This window comes from Falco naumanni, chromosome Z (assembly GCF_017639655.2).
Source record: "Falco naumanni isolate bFalNau1 chromosome Z, bFalNau1.pat, whole genome shotgun sequence".
In the NCBI taxonomy this organism is placed as follows: Eukaryota; Metazoa; Chordata; class Aves; order Falconiformes; family Falconidae; genus Falco; species Falco naumanni.
Genome location: NC_054080.1, coordinates 11,323,231 through 11,347,503, shown reverse-complemented (window position 1 = coordinate 11,347,503; position 24,273 = coordinate 11,323,231). Strand labels below are relative to the sequence as shown.

Below are 24,273 nucleotides of genomic sequence, written 5' to 3'. Positions count from 1 at the left end.
CAGAGTGTTACCAAAATCTCAGAATGAAGAACTTATTGACACCAATGTGATGTAGATAAGCAGACACTTCTTTATTGACGGCCGGGTGCATGAGTGAGTCCTCTCACGATCAACGCACACCAAGCTTCAAAATCATACACCTTATATAGAAATCATTCATACATATTCATTAAGTATTAATTCATAATCATAATATTTTCCATAAATAATAACATACTCTCCTCCCATATCTGATTCTGCGCAGTAAAGGTTAGAAAGGTCCAGAAATGGGTCTGGGGTACGATTTGGGTAGGTGGTACATGAGTCGGTGGTCGTGTTCTCCCCCTGCCGGAATTACCTTTCACTTAAGGTAATTGTTTCTTGGCCGGCAACTACGGGTTGCTTCACTCGACTTTCGCCAGTTTGCATTAATTCTCATTTTGACATTTTAGTACATTCTCCTAGGTTACATATAAACAATCATCTCAAATCTTAAGTCTGTTATCTAAGTTCTAGACATTCCTACTAGGTGATTCTGACCAATTCCTCCGGCCTTGGTACGGGGCTGTACATGGGATTCTTATAACAGCTTTTACTATGTTAACTATAAGTTTCATTAAAATATATTTCTTATCCTTCTATATTTCTACTACATAATTGATTTTATAAAATCAAATAATCAATCAAATAAAGTCAATCAATCTTAACTTATTAGCAAATCTGTAACAAGAGTTTTACATCTAACTGCCATCCTTTACTATGTCTAACTAGGCACAGCTGATTAATCCTTTCCTAAATCTGCTTTTTGTCAGGAAGATTTTCCCCTTGAATCCAATGACAGAGAGAAGATGATGGCTTAACTCATTTTCACTGCTGATACATCACAACTAATTAGAAGGCTATGCATTCATTTTTTTGAACATAGTGCAAAACACAGATCAACACACGTTAGGATACAGGGTAATGAATTTGTTGTGCATCTCTTTTTTTAAAGACAGAACTATATGTACTCTTCTCCACTTACAAGGAAGCTCCTTTACACAAAAAGGTATGATTAATGCCAGAAATAATGTTTTAGTAGTCTTGATCACAAGGAGTGTATTGAAGACATGGTACCATGAGAAGATGAGGTTAGACACATTAAAATAAAACCGCTGAGGTCAAGACTAGTCAGCATAACAGAAACCCTAAACTTATGGATTCAAATCCTTTAATACAGAAGGAAAAAGTCTGTCTATGTAGTACCACAAGCACCTTGGCCATTTTCTCCAGTACATCAGATAATAATCTTGCCTGCATAACACACCATAAACTAATTCCTTTGGTTTGTGGTCTTCACTGAAATTGGAAAATAACTGCTGAATTACATTTGCAATAGGACCAGCTTCTCTTCCATTAAACTCTGAATCAAAAAGTCAGCCAAAAATGACAGTAGACTTTAATATTCAGATGCTGGAGACAATTGTAATAGTATTTCCCATACTTAGAAAGTATTCCTAGAGTCTCAGAGCCATGTACACACATAGAATCATAGAATCATAGAATGGTTTGGGTTGGAAGGGGCCTTAGAGATCACCTAGTTCCAATCCCTCTGCCATGAACTTCCTTCCGACCTTTCACTAGAGCAGGCTGCTCCAGCCCCCCTCCAGCCTGGCCTCCACAGCTTCTCTGGGAAACTTGTGCCAGTGCCTCACCACCCTCACAGTAAAGAGTTTCTTCCTAATAACTAATCTAAACCTACTGGCAGTTTCAAGCTATTACCCCTTGTCCCATCACTACATACCCTTGAAAAAGTCCCTCTCCGCCTTTCCTGTAGGCTCCCTTTAGGTACTGGAAAGCTGCTATAGGGTCTCCCTGGAGCCTTCTCTTCTCCAGGCTGAACAAGCCCAACTCCCTCAGCCTGCATTTGTAGGAGAGGTGCTCCAGCCCTCTGATCATCTTCATGGCCCTGCTCCGGACTCCCCCCAACAGATCCATGTCCTGTTTATGTTGGGAGCTCCAGAGCTGAACACGCCAGGTACTCCAGGTGGGTTCTCACAAGACCAGACTAGAGGGGAGAATTGCCTGCCTTGACCTGCTGGTCACACTTCTTTTGATGCAGCCCAGGATACGGTTGGCTTTCTGGGCTGCAGACACATTGTTGGGCCACGCTGAGCTTTTCACCCACTTGCATCCCAACATCTTTCTCCTCAGGGCTGCTCTCAATCCATTCTCTGCCCAGCCTGTATTGATGCTAGGAGTTGTACTGACCCGTTTGCAGGACCTTTTGTTTACCATGAGGTTTGCATGGGCCCATCTCTCAAACCTATCAAGGTCCCTCTGGATAGCATCTCTTTTCTCTAGCATGTTGACTGCACTGCACAGCTTGGTGTTGTTGCCAGACTTGGTGACGGTGCCCTTGACCGCACTGTCCATGTTGCTGAGAAAGATGTTAAACAGCACCAGTCCCAACACCAACCCCTAAGAAATGGCATTGATCACTGGTCTACACTTGGATATCGAGCTGTTGACCACAACTCTTTGATTGTGATCATCCAGCCATTCCTTATCCACTGAGGTTCAACCTGTCAAATTCATGTCTCTCCAGTTTAGAGACAACGGTATTGGGCAGGACAGTGTTAAAAGCTTTGCACAACTCCAGGTACATGACATGGGTTGCTCTTCTGTTATCCACCAACTCTGTAAACCTGCTGAAGGCCACTAAATTTGTCAGGCATGATTTACCCTTAGTGAAGCCATATTGGCTGTCATCAGTCATCTTTCTGTTCTCCATGTGCCTTAACATGGTTTCCAGGAGGATTTGCTCCATTCTTGCCAGGTTCAGAGGTGAGACTGACTGGCCTGTTGTTCCCTGGGTCTTTCTTTTTTTCCCCACTTTTTAAAAATGAGGGTTATGTTTCCCCTTTTCCAGTTGGTGGGAACTTCACTAGATTGCCACATATTCTCAAATATGATGGATAGTGGCTTTAGCCACTTCATCTGCCAGTTCCTTCTGCACCCATTGATGCATCTCATCAGGTCTCATGGACTTGTGCACCCTCAGGTTCCTTAGGTGGTCTCCAACATCATCTTCTCTTATAGCGGGCAGTTCTTAATTCTCCCAGTCTCTGCCTGTGCTTCTGCAACTTGGATGGTGTGGCTCCAGCACCTTCTGGTGAAGTCTGAGGCACAAAAATCATTGAGTACCTCAGCCTTCCTTACCTTCTTGGGTAACCAGGTCTCCTGTTTCCTTCCAGATGGCCCATGTTTTTCCGAGTGTTCCTTTTGTCATTGATGTACCTGTAGCAGTTTTTCTTCTTGCCCTTGATGTCCCTGGCCAGATTTAAAACTATCTGGGCTTTGGCTTTCCTAGCCTGATCTCTGGCTGCTCAGATAATTTCTCTGTATTCCTCCCAAGTTGTCTGTCCTTGCTTCCACTCTATTTAGGCTTCCTTTTTGTGTTTTATGGTGGTCAGGAGCTCAGAATAAATTCATCCACACAGGCCTCCTTGCATTTTTGCCTGACCTCCTGTTTGCTGGGACACACCGCTTCTGAGCTTGGAAGATGTCATCCTTGGATATTAGCCAGCTTTCTTGGGCCTCTCTTCTCTCCGGGGCTCTATCCAATGGTACTCTTCCAAGCAGATCCATGAAGCCAAAGTCTGCTCTCCTGAAGTCCAAGGTAGTGAGCTTGCTATGCGTCCTTCTCACTTCTCTAAGGATCTTGAATTCCACCATTTCATGGTCACTGCAGCCAAAGTTGCCCCTGCACTTCACATTCCCTACCAGCCCCTCCTTTTTGGTGGCTGCGTGACACCTCTCCTCTTTGGCTCCTCTATCACCTGGGGTGGGAAGATATCATCAGCATGTTCTGTGAACCTCCTGCATTGCCTGTGCCCTGTTGTATGTGTGCCTAACGGACATTGAGGTGGTTGAAGTCCCACATGGGCACCAGGGCTTGTGAACATGAGGTAGCTCCTATCTGTCTGTAGAGGGCCTCATCCACTCAGTCTTCCTAGTCAGGTGGCCTGCGGCAGACCCCCACTGTAATGTAACCTGTCCCTGCCCTCCCTTTAACTCTGACCCATAAGCTCTCAGTTGGCTCCTCAGCCATCCTCCGGTGGAGTTTTATGCACTCCAGCTGGACATAGAGAATGGCACCTCCTCCTCACCTCTTGTGCCTGTCCTTTCTAAAAAGTCTGTATTCTTCCTTGGTACATTAAACTTTTGATTTTTTTCGTTTATTTTCACTGTGCTATGAAGATATTCTGAGGGTGTGTGGATAATTGTTATTCAGAGGAAGAAAGAAATATTTGAGGGCAAAACTGGAGTAATTTATACTGTAGTGTCTTCCTTTTTGAGTTTTGAAGAAAACGAGAAGGAAATTGAAAGGAGCCAGATAAAAAAATTCTGAAGAACTGAGTCAGAAAAGGCAAGGAGGACAATGATTGAAATTTCAGAGTGTAGGTGATGTGGGATACTCCCAACATGTTTCTGTCAAAATTGAATGACTGAGAGTTAACCGACTACCCTTTACAGTAACATTATCACACCATTAATGTGATATTCCTCAGTATATTCATCCTCTTGCTGTTATCAAACACAGTGCACATTTATCAATCACAGCCAGCTATTCAAAGAAATAATCCGGTAATTTTGTTGTGAATGGCGTTTGGTTTCAGAACTTTAATGGGACTCAATGGAAGTGCTATATCTACATTTTAGTAAATGAAGTGGTATCCTAGAGACTGCTAACAGTACAAAGATATGCAACTAAAGCAAATATGTACCTCTGTAAATCAAAATATTTTTTAGGTACCTGATAGTCCTGTGATTTTAAACTATATCTATAACGGTGCCAAGATATGATAAGGTGATTGCACGGCCTGTGCCACAGAGAAGGTACTTAAATTTCCTCCGATTGTATGTGATAAATAAGATTTATTTCAATATACTTTGATTATGGGATGAACATTTCAGAGACAAGCCTTGCAAAAAGATACCCTTCAGACACATCAATAGAAGGACAGCTGGCTGAATATTTGTCAAATTACTTTTTCTGTGCAAAATACTTGAGTTGTTAAAACACAATGTGATTGGTATAAAGGTCTCTTTCAGTGAGATTATTATTACCAAAAACAAGTGTAAAAGCAAACATTTCAATTTAAAGAAAAGCTTTGAAAATACACAAAACAAATGGTTATTTGGAGTTGAAGCATGATTTATAGCAAGTACTATAGATGAAATATAACAAGCCTTCAGAATTACTGAAACAAAGTATTAGCTTGACTCCCTCTAATTTGATTTGAACAAGATTTTTGCTTTTCAAACTTTTTTGAAGGTTTGAAAATGTCAAGAATTTTTGGAGGATCATAAAAATGTTTTCATTCCCGTTTTAAACAGTTTGTTCTGAATGCAAGTGAGAAACAGTTCTCTATGCATAACTTTTAAACCCTTTTGCTTGTTTATAGCACAGACAGTATGTACGTCCTGTAACCTTGATGCATAGGGTGCTAAGTGAATTTGTTGCAAGTTTTCCTTCTGACAAAACAGTGCTTGACTGCCTGAGTTAACGAAGAGCCCCTATTATTACTGATTAAGCCTAATTGATAAGATACATACAAAAATTCAAGTTGGTCTATTTGCCTCCAGCAAAATGCAGTGGTGCACATACTCACTCCCCTATTCACTATGAATTATGTCAATATGGCATGTTGGAACCTTCTAGAATAATCTTCTTCCAGAATAAATATAAGGTTGTTTAGGCTTCATTTTCTGTTTGCTGTTGCTAATTGATTGTTTTCTATCATATGGGGTCTTGCATGCCTGAGGAAGTTGCATGCAGAAAAGGTTGCTATGAAAAACAGGATAAAGGACACCGTTTTGTGTATAGTTATTCTGGTAGTGAGTTTCAGATATGCATTTTTGTTATTTTTAATATATTGTCAGATGAAGCATGGCTTGGTTGAGAAAAAAAAAAAGTTTTCTCACAGTTTGTCTTCCACAGATTAGATCAGAGTCATGGCAGAGTAGTTCTTTTGGGTTTAATCCTCTTAAGTGTGCCCTTTTGAGTACTTCAGCTGCAAGGCTTCCTCAGTTTTTATTTTTCAGCCTAGGCTGCTGGTCTACTTAAAGGTTTCTCTTGCCACGTAGTGATTGTTTCTTTGTTGTTTCAAAATAATACCTTCTGGGGTAGCTTGCTTTGGAGATATTTTTTTTCTGCTCCATAGCAGCAGAAGGAGAAGAAAACATGCCCTGTTCTGATTTGTATCATTCTCCCTTGATGAATTGTCACAGTGACTTGATTAATATCACTCCCTACCTTGGGAAATCGCTTGCCTAAACAGCATGACATTATACTGAAACAGCCCTCTGCGCTGCTGGAAAATGCAAGGACAAGGGAAGAGGTTTCTGCCATGAAGTTAGGAGTGAAAGGGAGGCTTCCATTTCTGAGTTCATTTCTGAACGTCCTGTACACAGGCAAATTTGTGGCAGATTTCCTGCAGTGGAGTGTGTCTAATTATTTGAGATCATCTAGTCTATATGAAACTAAGGCTGAAAGCTACATCTTAAATTTTGAGTCTTCCTCACAGCTCACTGCCTCCATGAGCTGTTTTAATCTCCTGTTTCATTATTTCTCCCCTCTCTGAAGTCAACAAAACAGGTAGGTAGTATATGTGTAAATAAATCAAAAGAAATCTCAGATTTAATTTTGGATTTTTTATTAAACTCAGGCTCCTGTTTGTTACCATGCCTTCCATGTTAGTTTGAATGTTAAGTTCTGCCTTATGCCCTATTTCCACTTAAATGAAGAGGCTGGAAATGGGAGACACTTTCTGGGACAAACCTGAAAGGTAACTCAAGTCAGGGCTGCAGCTGAGCTGAGCGCACCCCTGCAACTGGGCCCTGATGGGTCCTGTGAAAAGGACCTTGCCTTATGCCCTCTTTGGAACAAGAAGCTATAAGTGCTGTTGGGTTGGATGGCTTCTTGTTGCCTTCCACATTTATCTTCTCCTAATTAATCAACAGGATCTCTTCCAGAGCTGAACAAGTGGTCTTTCCTATTGAGTGCTTCTGTGTCAGGAAATAACTTACCATAGCGATGGAGTCATCTTCATAAAAGATTTTAACAAAACAGGCATCTAGAACTTACCCGTAAACTGTTCCAGTTAAAGGTGCTCACTAATGATGAGTTAACTGAGCATGGCTTCTTTGGAGGTGTCTGACAACAAGGAACACTTTCTATCAATGCTCATGCTTTTTTGGTAGATTGAAGATTTGGTAGATTGAAGGTTGGCAGCTCCTTTGAAAGGGGATTCAGTCTCTTTCTTTCTCTGAAATAATTAGAACTAAGCCCAAGAGTCTGCAATTCCCCTTAGCACTTGAGGTCGTCTTAATATCAATAAAACATGTTTTTGCAAGTGAAGATATGAGATACTTGCATGCTGTGTTTCCAGTAGGGTTTTTAGCAATTGCATTTTCGTAGCCTGGCTTCTTAATGCAGACACTTTAGATGTTCCCAGTGAAGCAACTGGATAATCAGGCTGGTTCTCCAATGATAGAACAGATGATCAGAAAAGATCATCCACAATGATTGCTTGCAGGATACTCTCAGTGTATGCTTACTGCATATTGTATCTGCAGAGACCAATGGCAGAGGGGGCTAGCAAGGAGAAAAGTTCTAGCTGAGAGGTTAATAAATACAGTACTGTGTTATTAGATTCAAATAATTCTAGGCCATGCCTAGCAATAAGATACCTAAAACACCCTCTTTCCCACCACCAGCGGGAAGGAGTGACCAGTATTTTGTACCTTGATAGTTAGAAGCTGGCTGCCTTGTTGGATGCTCTTGTCTCACAGCTACAGACTCCCTCTTGATGGAAACAAGAATAGACAGTGAATGAGGACACAGGGAGACATTCAAGAGTATCCTTGTCCAGTTCCCTTCACCTTCCTTGGAGATGATGCAATTCGTTGCAAGGACAGTTGTGAACTGCCACTTAGAGGAAATCCAAAGAAGTAAAGAAGAAAAATAACTTCTAAACCACCAAATGTACAAACTATGCTCCTTAGGGTATGTGACATATACTACTGCTGGTTTGGGCATAAAAAATCCAATGCCATCACACTAATGAATGCCTAAATACTATAATTTTTGCATGCATGGTGTAATGCATTCTGTAAAAAGCAGCCTCATGGAAATCAGCAGCACCACCCTGTGAGAACAAATGTAGTTTTCTGTCTGATTTAAGATTCTTTTCCATTAAACACCACAATAACATTGTCGGGCAAGCAGTATGGTCCCAAAGGAAATGGATTCTCATTATGTTTTAATTCATAGAGCAATTACTTACTGTTTCATGTATGATATATAGCGAAAACTCAACAAAGTTAACTTATAAAATGTGGGTCACTTTGAAGAAGCAAAATGTGAAGCTGCTTTGCTTCAAAGCCATGATGCTTTATTTTCTTTCCTGTCTTTTGGTTTTTCAGCTGCACCATGATAATGGAAAAGGGGGAAATATTTGACAGAGATATTATTCTGGAAAGATGGAAAAAAGAAGAAAATGGGACAGCAAACAGTACCCTCTTCTGTACTCAAGACAGATGAAAAAAAATTTCCATAAGTTCCTCAAATAAATAGTCATTTTCTTTGCAATGTTCCCATCAGAGGCAAGAATGAGGCTGTTACCATCTTTAAGGGTATAATTTTGGCTCCATAGAGAAGAAGAACACCTGGTGATTTCATTTCAATTGGTGTGTGCAGAGGAGGAAGAGTAAGGTAAAAGAAAAGAAAGCTGGTCAAGGAGAGGGGCAAGAAATAATAAATGAGAGACAGAAAGTATTTTAATGAGTTGTCATTTTGAACAGCATGATTTATGACTCCAACACATGGATATCTGCCTTTATGGTACGTAGGAAAACAGTTTAAAAAATCTTGTCCATGTTATTTACACTGACTATGGAAAACATACACCCAGCTTAAAGAGGTTTGATGTTATGAGCTGAAACATTGTGGGCAGGAGAAGTAGTTTGTTTCTGAGTACCTCTGAGAAAAGTATCTTTTTGTGTGGCCATAAATATGTGCATTCCTGTATTTCTGATACAAAACACTAGTGTAATTGACTTTGTATTGGAATTGATATCGTTAATGGAGAGTAATTGATAACATGTGAAGAAGAATTAGTCAGAGGCTAGACATTCTAGCCATCAACAACCCCTCTTTATTTCCTTGATTCCTCTCTTACCTATTTGTGCATCAAAATGCTGTTGTGTTCCCATCACATTAATTGTGATCTCACATCAGATTTATTCAAGATGCTGTGTACTTGTGATACCTTTCAAACAAATCATTATATAAACCAGCCAAAACTTTGAAAGTGTTTTGAAAATTGACTTGAAGTCTTGAAAACATCAAGGTATTCAACCGTGAAACATGATGCATAATTTAATACTTTGCTGTTATTAGGTGTACTTGAAAAAATTGAACCAACACTCAAAATAAATCTCTGTGAAGTAATTATTTTCGTTTACGAACTGCAAAGTACTACAAACCTGAAATATTTTTTAAGAATTGTCAAAAGAGAGAAGTGGCTTCAAGCTTAAACTCCATTAGCATGCAACAAGTCTAAAGCTCAGATCCATGATAGCTAACAAAAAATCCAATTAAAATAAGATATCTTGTGGGGCAGAAGTGGGCCTAGTAATTTTTGAAATTAGATCAAGCCTTTAAATTACTGGGGCCTTTCTTGAAAAGTTACATTGGAACTACACTGTATTTTATGAAATAAAACTAACTGGGCAGCTATATCACAAAAGTTGTGGTTTTAAATGAATGTGATAGATTCTGAGATGAGGCATGTGACTAGGACAATTCAGTGTGCCAGCTGCTGACCATAGCTCACTCTGTAGGAAGCATTGTATAGTTCAAGCTGGTACATGTTTTCATCAGTAGCAGATATTCTTCATGCCATTCTGAAGGAGTAATTAACAGAAAGAAAGCCTGAGTAATGATGGAAATCACGTACTACTGCTACTACTACTGTATTCTATTACTAAATGATATTGCTCCTTGGTCCTGTTCCTTCATTTGAAAGATTCGGATAAGTTCATAAGAAAATAAGCCCTGGCCCTTTAGGAAAGCATAAAACTTATTCAAGATGAGCTTCTCACTAGAGTACAATTTTCAGTCTTTTCAGTTCTTGGCTGTGCAAGAAAAAAAAAATTAAGAATGTAATTCAATTACCTCTCACAGTTTCAGCAAAACAGTATGTTCAGTGTCAGAAGAATGGTAAAGCATTCAATTCAGTGTAGCAATATTATAATGAAAACAACATAGCAAATCGCAAACTGTCATATTAAAATTTTCAAAATATTTTGCTTAATATAGGAAAATACCGAGCTTTCATTTGAAAAAGAATGTCATTTGTAATTCAATGTCATCTGCATTGACGCAATGACTATTCTGGTGGAGATGAATTTCCATTGATGAAACAGAGTTTCTTATGAAACAGTCCATCCTATCCTAGAACCTAAACTTCTCCTTACTTGTAATGAATTTTGTATTTACATAAAGTCATTCTTATTAGCACTGTAAATAATTACATTTTTCAGAGTTTCTCTCCTTTTTCTATGGACTTCAGCTATGTGTTTTCTTGGTCAGATCATTAGAACTGACTCCCTCTGCTAGGGGACAGGAAATACATGAAAAACCTTTGCATTTGCGTTTATTTTTAACAGAGATATTCAGAACAAATGAAATATCAGAAACATAGATGTTCATGTGCTAACTCTGTTTTGACACCACCAGTCATGTTCTTCCTCATGTATCCTTTGCATTTCCCTCATATGCATGTGAAAAGTCTTAGGATCACAGAGATAATTCAGACTGGAAGGGATCTCAGGTCTCAGGTATAACCTCCTGCTCAAAGCAGGGTCAGGAGATCAGACCAGGATGCTCAGGGCTTTTTCCATATGATTCTTGAAAACCTCCAAAGACAGAGATGATACAACCTCTTTGGGAAACCTGCTCCACTGACTGGCTGTCTTCATGGGTAGAAAACTTTATCTCCAGATGATGCCATCCAAAAGGCATTTGCATGATTGGCTGTTGCGGCCAGATGACCCAGACACCAAGTGTCCCTGGGAGTCCACTGGAGCCAATGCACCGCTTATGATCCTGTGTTTGCTGTCAGGGATAGGGTGAGTCGCCATATGGGTGTGCTGTTGCTTGATTTTCCTTCTGCTTCAATAAAGCTTTGTTTTATAACATGTTGTCAGACTCCATTCCTGTTTGGACCACACAATCCCACCAGGCACATCTGCAAGGAGCCTGTCTTCGCCTCCTTAGTCCATTCTCTTTCTGGGTGTCCTGATGTTGTCTGTGCTCCATGCTGAACCAGGCCCAACCCTGCAGCCCCTCCTCGCAGGGCAAGTGCTCCAGCCCCACTGTCCTAATGGTCCCCCTTGAACTCCTTTGCTTTATCAATGTGTCTTCTGCCTAGGAGCCCAAACAGGACATGGTACCCAGATGAAGCATGACACATGATAAGCAGAGGATCCTTCTCCAGTCCCTAGCAGAACTGCTGCCAGGGGTCTGCATTCCAAAGGCAGGACTGCCCATTGCTCCTGCCTGAATTTTATGGGGACCCTGTTGGCCTTTTCCTCCCCTCTGTCCAGCCCATCAGGATGACAACCCTCCCCTCATGTGTATTGACTAGCCCTTGAAACTTGCTGTCATCTTCAAAGCTGATTAAAGTGCTCTTCATTATGTCCTTCAGGTCTCTGAGAGATGTTAAAAGGACATGTCCACAACACACCCTGCAGTAGTCCACTTATTGCCAGGCTGTAATGTTAAAACTTGGACACAGGCAGATTGTGACACAAAGTGTTGACAGTCAAGTCTACTCCCCTGTCATCCACAAAGACAGTCATTTTATCACAGAAGGTAATCAGCCTGGGTCAGGCATGATTTACCCATAAATCTATACTGACTGTTCCTATTCCCCTTCTGCTCTTTCATGTGCCCAGAAATGTCTTCCAAGAAGACTCAGTTTGTGATTTTACCAAGAGTCAACATGAGTCTGGCTGACCTGTAGTTCTCTGGATCATCCCTTTGGCCTTTTTGAAGCTGTGTGTGATTAACTGCCCTTCTCTGGTCTTTGAGAATCTCTCCCAACCTCCATGACCTTTCAAAGAGGAGAGAGAGCAGTGTTACAAGGACTTCAGCCAGATCTCAGCACATGGAGTATGGCCTAATGGGACACGTTGACTTGCATGGGTTGAATTCTTACAAGTGATCCCTGACTCATCCCTCATCCACTGTTGGTCCTTCTCCTTCCTCTTCAGCCCTTTCAGGTCAGGGTAGCTCAGCCCCACCTGTGCCTGCTGTCACATAATCACCCAAACCTTTCAGCAATGGGTCTGCATTTCCCTTTTTCACCCTTTTACTACTAATGCAGTTGCAGAAGTTCTTCTTGTTGCCCTTGGCATCCCTTGAACCTCTCAATCCAGTTGAGCTTTGGCTGGAATGACACCAGCCCTACAGGCCCCTGGTAACTTCCCTAAATTCCTCCTTTGCACCGCCCACCCCTGTATGCTGTATTTTTATCTTCTTCCCCTGCCTAAGCCCAGCCCTGCTCACCTGAAGTCTGTGCATTGTGCTTTGCTAAAAGATTTTTATTCTCTCATTTCAACTTTGATGTGCATGTTACTATAGGATTAATTCAGAAGATTCTTGCTTTTTTACTCATAATGAGAAAAGACTCTCCACCCATCCATTTACACTTTCTAAACAGCCTAACTAGCAGCTACTTCTAAGCTTTGATCTTTCCTTCATTTGAGTATGATATACTCCTAATTTCTAGATTAATCTATATTTATGCTTTCCCCACACCATAAAGTCAAGACTCATTGATGTGTTTGATTATGAAAAAGTTATATCGGTGTTTTTTAATAGGTTCTTATCATCAAAGATCTTTTTGTTTCTATTACAAAAAAAGTGATATCTCCAGTGAAGTAATTTCATGGCAGTAACTTGATTAGATTACATGTCAATTCCTTATTTAAATTTATCCTCTTTTTCTATTTCAAACTTTGGAGTGAAACTGACCTTTTAACTGGCAGATACAGAGAGATGCCCCCTGCCCCCCTCACCCCCACACCCCCTCCTCCAAAAAAAACCCCCACAACCAAACAAAAAAAACCAAAAAAAACAAAACAACTGAACAATTGTGAGGAATATGAAATTGAATAATATTTTCATATTTTCTTCAATACTGGCTATTTAAGAAAGTTCTTTTCAGTCTTGCCCACTGTTTACAATCAAAAGTGAGTTCACTGTTCTTTCCTTTAATGGCCTGACAATTTATAGCTCCCACGCGACTTCACTCCCTAGATCTTATTTGCTAACACAAATTGTGTGTATTTAGATATGTATCATGTCTGGTGAATATTTGAAATTAACAAATACATACTATAAACCAGTATTTTTAAGCATCATATGTATATTTAAGCATAAAATATATTTGTTTCCAGCTTTGGAAAAACCCATTTTTGAAAACAATTCCTGGATTTTAAACATATACTACATGAAAATGTAGACTTCATTACATACAGAACACAGCGACTGTCACATGATTTCTGAAAATTTTTCTTGATTCCTTTAGCAAGCACGAGATAAGTATTTGCCTTGCATTCTGACTGATGTTTCTGTTTTCATTGTCTTACAGGAAGAAGAAATCAGGATGCTGCAGTCCAGGCACCCAGCACCACATATCAAATGGCATGTTTTCAGTACTTCAGGAAAAAGGGAGTGCTGCAAATTGCCCGTTCTTGCAGAAGGTGAAGCTACCAACATGCCATTGCACAAAGTGTCTCACAGACCACTCAGGTTTTCACAAACCTGATGGAATCTGGAGACAGAAAAATAAAGTTGGAGAGGATCTTGCAGATGGTCTAGAAAAAAGAAAACTTGTTTGTCCTGAGACTACAGGTGCAGACTGAGATTATTCCTTGGCTGTTGTCTCTGTCTGATGGACATTAAGATGTTGTACTGGGTGCACAGGGCCAGGTTTTGGTAGCGGTGGGACTGCAGGGGTGGTATCTGTGGAAGAAGGCCAGGGGCTGCTCCGGGATGGTCATGGCTAGTTCCAGCCAGCTCCAACAGACCCACCTAGAGGACACAGCCCAGCCCCTCAGCCGTGGGTGGGGTGTCTCTGTCAAAATGTATTTAAGGCAGAAAACCTTTCAATGTTTGTCTTCATTTCTCACTGCTCGGATCTATTTTATTTGGCAAAAAGTGAATTCATTTCCCCAAGTCAAATGTGTTTTGCCCAAGACAGTAAATGGTAAACAATGCCCCAGTCCTTAAGCAGACCCACAGTTCTCTCATCTCACCGAAGAGGGTGAGTGAGCAGCTGGGTGGGCGTTTGGCTGTTTGCCACAGCTAAACCACCCAGATGTGCATGCAGTTCAATGTGTTAAGCTCACACACACGAGGGAAACATTTGGGGGGGTTGAGAGAGGGTGCTGATGTCTGTATCAGTTCCATTGATACTTTCTCTAGTTCTGTTTTCCAAACGTAGGATATTTCTGAGAATATTATTCCATGAAAGGTTTTCTTGAGAACTGGACTTCAGAGGTGGTTGATGAAAAAAGAGCTCTGCAATATCATATACCAGAGACCTACTTCCAAGACGCAATACAATTTGTATTTTCTGTTCCACTAGAAAACACGAATTGCAGCATAAGTGATGGTTATCGGTGAAAAAGACTTTGCTGCAGCTGTGGTTAAATGCTGAGGCTTCTGCCTCTACTTGTTGAGAAGCTGCTCTCTTCCCTGGTTTTGTTTCTGCTCAGTGAGTGTGCCGAGTCCTGGGTGGTGTCTTTGCAGGGTTAATGCATAGATCACTAGTACTGGCACTCTGCGTGCTCAGTTTGTACAGAAAACAAATTGGTAACTGCCTTCTGGCAAATGGGAAGAATGAAATGTTCCCTTCGCATCATGCCTTAGGCAGCTTTGTGAGGCTCAGCAGCTTTTTCTACATGAGAAACCACCCAAGGTTACGGCAGTTAGTTTTCAAATGGTTTGGAACTGCCTGCACATCATAAAAGCAAATGCTTTAAACATTGCACCATTAGCATTTTCTTTTAGCTGTTTTTATAATGGTTTATTTCAATCCATATGTGAGGATACTCTGCTCCTTTTGGATGCGATACAGTGGATGTTCACAACTACCTGAGAGAATCCCACTGGACACCAAAGTTATTCTACAGAAGAAAGTTATTTGGAGAAATTTTGTAGTAGTTGCTCATTAAATGTACATATATTTGTTATATACAGACATAGATATATTTGTAAGGAATAATAATATATAATCTTGTATAGATGTCTAAATTGTCTAAGTAGATCAAAATCTAGATATGAATACTAGTATGAACATGCATTTATTTGTCTAAATATGTATAAATATATAAATGTATGTGCATACATTACAAAATATTTCACATACATATAGCATTGTTGTATTTATATACACATATGCAAGTTACATATATAGATATGTGGATAGCTTGATGTATGCATCATTATATATCGTGTACATATGGTTACTTTTTTGCCATAAAAATGATATTATTTTTTATACACTCGGGACAAAAAAAAAGAGTACAGTTCCCATGCTTTTTTGTGACTTTTTTGGTTTGTTCCTTTGCTCCTTGCACCCCCCCACACCCCACTCCCCAATATTTTAAGAAGATGAGCGTAATTCTACTGTAAAATAACTTCCAGATCTGAGATGCTATTTTGTTTATCACCAAGCCTGGGGATGTAATTTTTTTCAGATTATATCAATGTCTAGATAATGTGCATATAGATTTGAGAAATAAAGTCATTTCCTGTTAGCGGGCATGTTACATTAATGATATTTGCCACTCAGTCAGATAGACAATCAGCTTGAAACCATGCATTGGTTCAGAAATACTGTCTTCTTCAGCAGGGCTACAACAGCAGAAATATCTGCAGCAATGGAGACATTGTGCCACACATTTGCATGCACCACTAGAACCTGAATAATTTCTTCACAGGACTTCTTTTTCAACATAGATTTAAATTTTTGAGATAAGCAGGTAACAAAGGTTGACCTGAAATCCAGATCCCACTAGGATTTTACTTCGGCTCATTTAATAGCTAGAAACTCAGGTCCTTCTCCAGAAGTCCACTGGACGTTAAAACCCAGATACACAATTGCTTTTTCAAAGTACTTTTCAAATGTCTCACCAAAGAAATAATTTGAATAACAATAAAATATGAGAACTATTTTTAAATGCCCAGAACCTATGGTAAAAATTCTCTTTTTGGCTTGCTTTACAGTGCAGGAGGTTTCTGAGGACAGACTTGTAGTGATGTTTCTGTAGTTGTCAACTTCAACTTTTTCCTTTGTTTCACTGTATTCTTTTTGCTACACCTGCCTTTCTCCATGATTTAACTTTTATTTTAATTAAGCAATATCATGAAAAGTCACATTTAATAAGGGAGTGCAAAGACTTTAACTAATTCATGCTCAACTGCACCTCTATCAAGCAAAACCCTTAATCAAATGCTCTGGTAACCAAGAGACTGATCCTTCAAGCTGCTATGTTATTTCTTACAGGAAATGAACATTCCCAGTTACAGCTGGTTTCAGACTCACACAGGTAACACAGACACTTAACTTCTGGTACGGATTGAAAATTTATTTTCACCAAAACTCTTTGGTTAATTATTTTTTAATCTTTCATTGCAAGTATATATCACTTTTCCTTAAAGCTTTTTAATTCAAATTAACATTGCTCAGGTATTTTTTTTTACCATTTACATTTACATTTTTTACCATCTACATTTGGATAAATTTAGCAATTGTTATATCTATGAAAGTCAATGGGAAAATGCTGTTAGACTTAGTTACTTATTTGTCTTCTTTTCAGGGTCAGTGATTACTGTGCAACATTACATACTTTGTAAAACGATAGAAAAAGGCAATGCATTGCCAGGGAGGAATTCTAGGTTCAGACGAAAACTAGCATGTTTTATTTTGGTTTTTGGGTTTTTTTGAGGTGAATTGGTTCACACTATCTGATCTGTTGAAAATGCCTATCTCATAATACAGAATCAGGTTGGTTGACTGTGACTTGCCATGGTTAACCAGCCTGCCTGGACACTTATACCTATTCATAGAGATGGTTCAGTTTTTCTCCCTAACTAATGTATTCCTTTAAGAATCCAGGTCCTTTATGCATTCAGATTCAAACATGTGTTTTCAGAAGCAAGCAGAAGGATTTGTGAGAATGTGCACAGAATGAACCTGTTGGATACAGCCAGTACCTATAGACAACACTGCTGTTGTCTACATGTAAAAAAAAAAAAATAATTAAAAAACATACTGCATGCCATATGCTCAGAAAACAGGTTAAAGAAGCTGCACAAAAGCATAGCACAAGTACAATGAGGTGCCTGAGGTGTGTATTTGATAATAAATCAAATAAATTCCTTTGAGACCAATTAGTACTAATTGCAAGAACTAATGAATAATGCATTATTCAAGAATGAATTGAAATTATTGGCTTTAATACCCTTTCATATTGGAGAAATGAGCTTTTAAAGACTGCCAGTTTGAAATATTTGGAAGAGGGCTGGCTGCCTGATGGAAAGTTGTTGAAGGGAGTGAGAGATATAGAGAGGATGAAATAACTTCATCGTTTCTCTTGCCCATCCCTCCCATATTTACTTTGAAGGGGAGACTGCAACCAAAGGAAGGAAAGAGTCTGGGGAATGCCTCCAACAATATTGAGCATGGCCATGTTCTTCCAGCATCCCATTGACACCATCATTTTTAAGGAACAACATTACCCTCGTCAGGCCAATGACTGGGATTCAGGAGACCATTCAAAACTTCCTTATGGGCTCATTTTCAAAAGTCATGCAGTGATACGATTTGTTGCAATCACCTTAAAAGAGATATGTGTGTGTGTGTTTGGTTAATATTTCCCAGTAGTATTTCAGTCATGGGTTATCTTTGGCAACAGCAAATGAAAATGTTGCAGGCAGCAAGACATGGCCATTTAAGATCCCCTTTTAAGTCCACAGGTTAAGAAATAAACCAGGTCAAGGAGCTGCAATGCCCACATGCTCTCTATGTGTTTAATCCATTTATTTCTAATGAAAGCAACAGGGCCTATTCAGAAATATGCCAGTGGAGTAGCTTTGATATATAAATGTAAAAACAGTACAGAAATGATGAAACAAAGCACTTGTTCATAAAGTGGACATTATCCTTCTGCAACTTCATTAACAGAGGCAAAACAGTGTAAGAAACAGTAATGCTAATTACTTGCTAAATGTTTTTCCTGTGCTGTGGTTGTTGTCAAGCATTGGCAATAAGTGTCAGGGTCTGGACTTGGTACCCGTGTCTTTCTTTCTGTGTTTCTCTGTTGTCTCCCTGAAGCTGTTTTCCTTCATGGCTTCAGTGGAGACAATAGAGGAACGAGAGGGGGATGAACCAGGAATTGCAATTGCCATTAGCTGATGTGGAAGAAAGGGGAAGAGCTGGAGGTGAAGCTCTGCAGATGCTCTGAAGAATGAAGTGAAGCGCCTGCAGCAAAAACTTGAATTCTCGTGATGCATGACTGCCCAAGATTTCTTTTTCCTGGATCCATCCTGTGTGTATTGCTTTGTTAGTACACGACTAGCAGGAATAATCCATCCCGTCCCTCCTTGGGCATTCCTTGGCATGGAAAGATGTATTTCAGAACAATCAGAGATGAGCTGATTAGTTTCATACTGCATTCATCTGCAGCTCCTGAACTCAGACTGTTTGTAGGGAGTGCAAAGCAAATCCTCCTGTTCAGCCTGTGAACTTGGTGGACTGGTAAGAGTTATAGAAACAAAAACGTCCCAGAAAAATCCCAGATATTTCAAATTTTTTTTTTCCATTCTGAATTAGTCCTTTGAAGGCAAAATTTCAACAACCCCCAGTGAAATAAAAAAATGGGGTTTTGTGCTGTGTTCTTATGCTTTGAATGTTTCATCTTTTAAGACCAAGCTTGATCTATTCATTAAATATAACCCCCTCAAATAAATCACATTTTTGAGATAGTAATTTTGAGCTACAGAGCCTGAACTTACCACTTAGAAGTTAAAACCAATGTTGAAATGGGAAATCCATTCATTTGGATACTTTCTTGCAAAAATTTAAATTTTCTGATTCCATGTTTTTTACTGGAGAAAATGTCTAGCAGATAAATCAACAAGGTGCACTACTTACCAGCTTGCTGAGCAATATTAATTCACAGATAGAAGCAACAAAGGCAGAGCCCCATTCAGCCAACGAAATCCCAGGCAATGGTTTGCAGCTATGTTTGCTATTTTGCTATTTTATTTTTTGTTAGGCTGTCAGTTTAGTCTCTGCATTTTGTGACGGTGTTGGTGATGTCAGATTTCAAGAATATGAAAGATGTTAATTGTAACAACCAATCCTTTTCTTAGGGGGAAAAACCCCAACAATGACAATATTTTTCTGTATTCTCTCCATTAAAGAGGCAGGAGGACTTTCTGGTTGTCAAGCTCTTATCTACATGATTTCCATACTTCAAATGTAGAAGTTGCTTATTGTTGCAATATCATGATTCTTACATTTTACTTCTGTGAAAACTCTTATTTTGGTGAAAAATGGACCAAGAAATAAGAAACCCAAAATTCTGTGGCTTAAGTGCAGCTAATTTAAGGTTAACATGAAGGACCTTTGGCTAATTCCTTTTGTAGTTGGTGCAAAATCTGGTTGGTAATGCAAAATAAAAATAGAGAATGAGTGTATCCTAGTAAAAACCTATGGTTTCACACCTTGGTTGCATACTGTATCATGGTTGCATGCCCTACCATGGTAGAGAACTGCTTCTGTAATAATGGACTGGTTGCATCCCATGACACGCCACAGCAGTGTTTTGAGAGTGCTCACTCTTTTGCTAATGTGTGACCTGTCACGGTTATAGAGATAACTGGCTGGCATCAGCAGAATTATAATCACCTGCCAGAAATCAAAGCAATCAGTAGCTTTGCTGAAACATTACACTTGCTTACATTGTTGTTTTATTGTCATTAAAAATTATTTCTTTCCTGTATCATCTCACAAGCATAACATTTAGTAAAAAACTTTTAGGAACTAAAAATTAGCATTTGCAAGAGCAAATTTCTTGCTCATACTACAGAAACTTTCTGGAGAGAAGTTCTACCTATAAAAACAAAAAGACCCAAGACATGAAGGTTGATTTAAAATCCAATCTTCTCCTCACTCCCTCTACGCACAGTTTGGATCCAGGGCTGAAACTTTCATCGTAAGTATAAAAAATTTTCTGGGGTCATAGGGTGTCTTCCCAGAGTACATCTGCATCAGCAGTTTTTCTTGTATTAACTGTGGCCAAAGATTATCTAGGAGTTAAAACATTCCCGTGGATTAATGGCTTTATGGATTTTGACTATAAAAGTGTTTATGTGCTACATAATTTTTGTCTTTGCAGGAGGAAAAATTTTCAAGTGTGGAAAGCTACAAGATTGGCCAGAGAAGCTCAAAATTCTGGAGTGTGTTCCCGGGCACAGCTTGGATCTTGGTAATGACTGTGTTACAGCGATTTAGAGATGATCCTTGGTGTGCAAATACAACCTCAGTTTATTAGTGTATGTATACTGTAGCATGGTGGCTCGCCAGAACTTATCTATGGCACAAGAAGCAATGGAGACATACAAAACGATGTGAAGTCCCCACTTTAAAGAGTATGTGTCCTGGTTTCAGCTGGGATAGAGTTAATTATCTTCTTAGTAGCTGGTGCAGTGCTGTGTTTTGGATTTGGTGTTTGCAGCTCTGGCAAGACTTATAGTAGGATCTTTACAGAAACTGAGACTGAATGTCTCATTCTCATTAGTAATTTCCCTACTTGTCAGTCTCTGAGATTGTTTCTTGAGCATTGTGTAAATAAAAATAAAAAAGACTGCCAACTGCCACTAGACTAAAAGAACGAAAATGTCCTTCCATTTTATAAATTACCATTTATTAGCTAGAAGGGATACACACCATTAAGCAACTCAGGTCTGACAACTCATTCATCAACTTCTACCTGTAACAACCATTTATAAATGGCCCAAGTGAACAACACAATGGCACAAGTGAACAGTCTTAGAGTTTAATTTTTTTTTCCTATTACCAGAAATAAATAATTATTTTATTATATTTCTAAAGTAAGTTCTGGCATATGAGGTACAATGCCAGGAACAATCCCCACAATGAGACAACCTTGCACAATGCACAGAAGAGACACATCTTTAGTAAATAAGCCAGGCAAAAACTACTGTCCTTGCTTCATAAGAAACCAAGGAGGTGCTAGAAAGCAAGAATCTTTGCTGATTAAAAAGCTGTATTTTGCATTTCTCTGTAACAGAAAGGGAATGTCAAAATCAGACATGAGGAGTGATTTCAGAGGTCCATTTGAGCCTAGTACTACAGGAGGTTTGTAAACACAAGTGTGTCAATGCTTCTGTCTGTTTCAGTGGATTTATTCACATGCTGCACATTCTACACATACTTAAGTCCCTGAGGAGCTGGAAGCATGATTTGCACATTATCAGGCTGAATTTTACAGAACTGCTGAACAACACACAAATCTGAAGCATGTCTCTGAGTTGTAGCACTGCTAAATGAGTATGTCTTGGAGACTTGACCTTAAATACAAAATAGAAAGCAGTGTGCACATAGATGCCCTTGGTCGAGTAATAATGACTACATATTTTAAACCTTCTTTGATGTCTTGTTTCTTATATAATTTGGTAGGAAAATACAGAATTTCAATCTGATGTTTCTTTTACATATTTTTATTGGAGTACTGCTAAGTAACTATAAGCTGTCTACACTTTTTACCCTATGGTAGTGGTGAAAGGGAAGACTTCATATTATTATTTACATTTGAAAAGATGTAACAAATATGCAAAGATTCATAGTTGCTCTAGATTACAAAGGATAGGATAAGGATCATCATCAAACCCATACAATGTATATTTATGTTCATGAATATATTTTCAAAACAGTGATTAGTACAGTGTTAGTACGGTGTTATTGGGTTCTTCCTTTAAAGAAAGAAGGCTGCTAAAACATCTGGGATGAATATTTAAACATAGCATTATTAGAACTACACAACATTCCCAGACATCCAGCGACAAAAGTGATAATATTGCATTAATGCTGATTAGCAGCTGAACTTGCAGAAAGGCATATTAAGGAAACTCTTAAAGACTGAATTAATTAAAATGGAAATTACAGGCACAACTAGATTACAGAAGACAATGAGCTAGAAATTAAGCTGGTACAAATCACTACAACATCATTGAAATCAAAACCTAGCTCAGTGATTGCTGGAGGACTTCCATATCCTGATTCCAAAGTGTCTTATAGAATTTGTGCTGTGCCATTTTAATTGTGCCAATGAAAATTATAGTATTCCTGTAATCAAATTAATAATGACTATACAACATAATTAACAGAATCTGTACAAACTATAGAGCTTTTTTTTCCCTTTTCATCACTATATTTCTGTTTAGTTCAACTAAAGATAAACATTTGAAAAAGGACATGTTTTGTAAAATTTACAATTTAAATGCTGGGTTTATCATTACTTTTGAATAATATGAGCCTTAGCTCCCTGCTTAGAACAAGAATATCCATTCCAAAATGGTGGCATGAGCTTTTGTAACCAACACAGCAAAATCTGAAATGACATTTTCAAGTATTGAGCCCAAGCTGAGTACTTTTTTCGGTGTAAAATGTTTAGATCACTGTCTTTTCCTTCAGGCAGACATGGACCCTGCTCTTGCCCTAACAATGATACTGTTCTATAAATTTTCACTTACATTTATAATATATATTGGGGATGAGTTTGACTTTTAGGGTCTTATTTAAATAGATGGGTAAGTGCCATGTATAGAGATTTCTGGTTTTATGATATGGCAACGAAATACTCCAGCTTTGATTCAGTAATGTCAAAAGTTTTCATGAGGCTGATCTTCAGTGCTGACATTAATCAGTATAATTTATACAGAAGCTAAAATTATATTGCCTCTTTTTCTACCCATATATAATAGGCTGTCACAGAAGGATTTATACCTGTGATATCATAAAGGTGGTTCCCTTTCAGGATTTAGAATCATGAATGACAATAAGATGTAGAATGTGCCTTGGGAAGCTCTGCCATGTTGCTAGTTGGTATATGAAATCATGCCTTAGGTTCAGTAGATGAGCATTTGTGGGGCCAGGCTACAAATGCTTGGTTCCCCAAATTATTACATATCTATATTTTCATTACAGTTCCCCAAAATATATGGAGAGATGTAAACATTCTTTACTTCTTAAATGCGGAGCTTTCTACGTCTTGGTGTAGCGAGACAATAGCTCTTTTTTGTGTGGTTTTTAAATTATTTTTAAAAAGGGCAAAATGCCTGGCGTTTTGATAAGAAAATAATTAAGTTGGGAGTATAGAAGACATGGTTTAAGCTGCCTTTCACTTTATATTGTTTGTAGAAATCTAACATTAATTATGTTCAAATATAAGCATTGATGAAGAAAGGTCTTTAGTTTGTAAGCACAATGTCCAAACATTGCAGTAGAATTACAATCTCAGACTGTGATATAATTAAGGAGAGAGATGCAGGTCTTCTAGCTGATCTCTTCCCCACTCACTAAGCTCGATCAAGAGGCTTATTTTGCTTTTGTTCAAGGGAAACTGATACCCACATGTCCTGTAGTCAGTTCCTTTTAGAGAGAAGGAAAACGGGATGATTTACAAACAAGCCAATGAGCCTGAGTTGACTCTGAGCAGTGGAGAACAGTTACCACAACAGATTAAGTTCATGTTGCAGAAATATTGCTACTGTTTCTGTGATGCCAGCTGTGACAGTGCTTCACTGTCAGAAACTTTCAGTGGACTTCTGAAAGTATCACCAAGGATCATAATAATTTTCTTTTTTTCTTTTTCTTTTTCTTTTTCTTTTTCTTTTTCTTTTTGTTTTTCTTTTTCTTTTTCTTTTTCTTGTTCTTTTTCTTTTTCTTTTTTCTTTTTCTTTTTCTTTTTCTTTTTCTTTTTCTCTTTTCCTGTTTCTTTTTAATTTCCTTTTCTATTTCCACTGTTGTTTCCTCCAAATATCTCCTTAAATGTACGTTGCAGTAACTGTCAAGGTCACATTAATTGAACATCAGTTTGTGCTTCCATTGAAATTGGATGGATGGTTCTCCCTGCAGTGAC

At 38.8% G+C, this 24,273-nt stretch overlaps 1 long non-coding RNA gene across 1 annotated transcript; it reads right to left on the bottom strand.

Moving 5' to 3' along the window:
* Window positions 1–1,635: 1,635 nt before the first annotated feature.
* Window positions 1,636–16,458, bottom strand: LOC121081633. The gene is made up of 3 exons (XR_005825743.1): window positions 16,447–16,458; window positions 3,776–3,780; window positions 1,636–1,719 (listed from the first exon to the last, which is right to left on the bottom strand). It is a non-coding gene; the product is annotated as an uncharacterized LOC121081633 (long non-coding RNA).
* Between the last annotated feature and the right edge of the window lie 7,815 nt (window positions 16,459–24,273).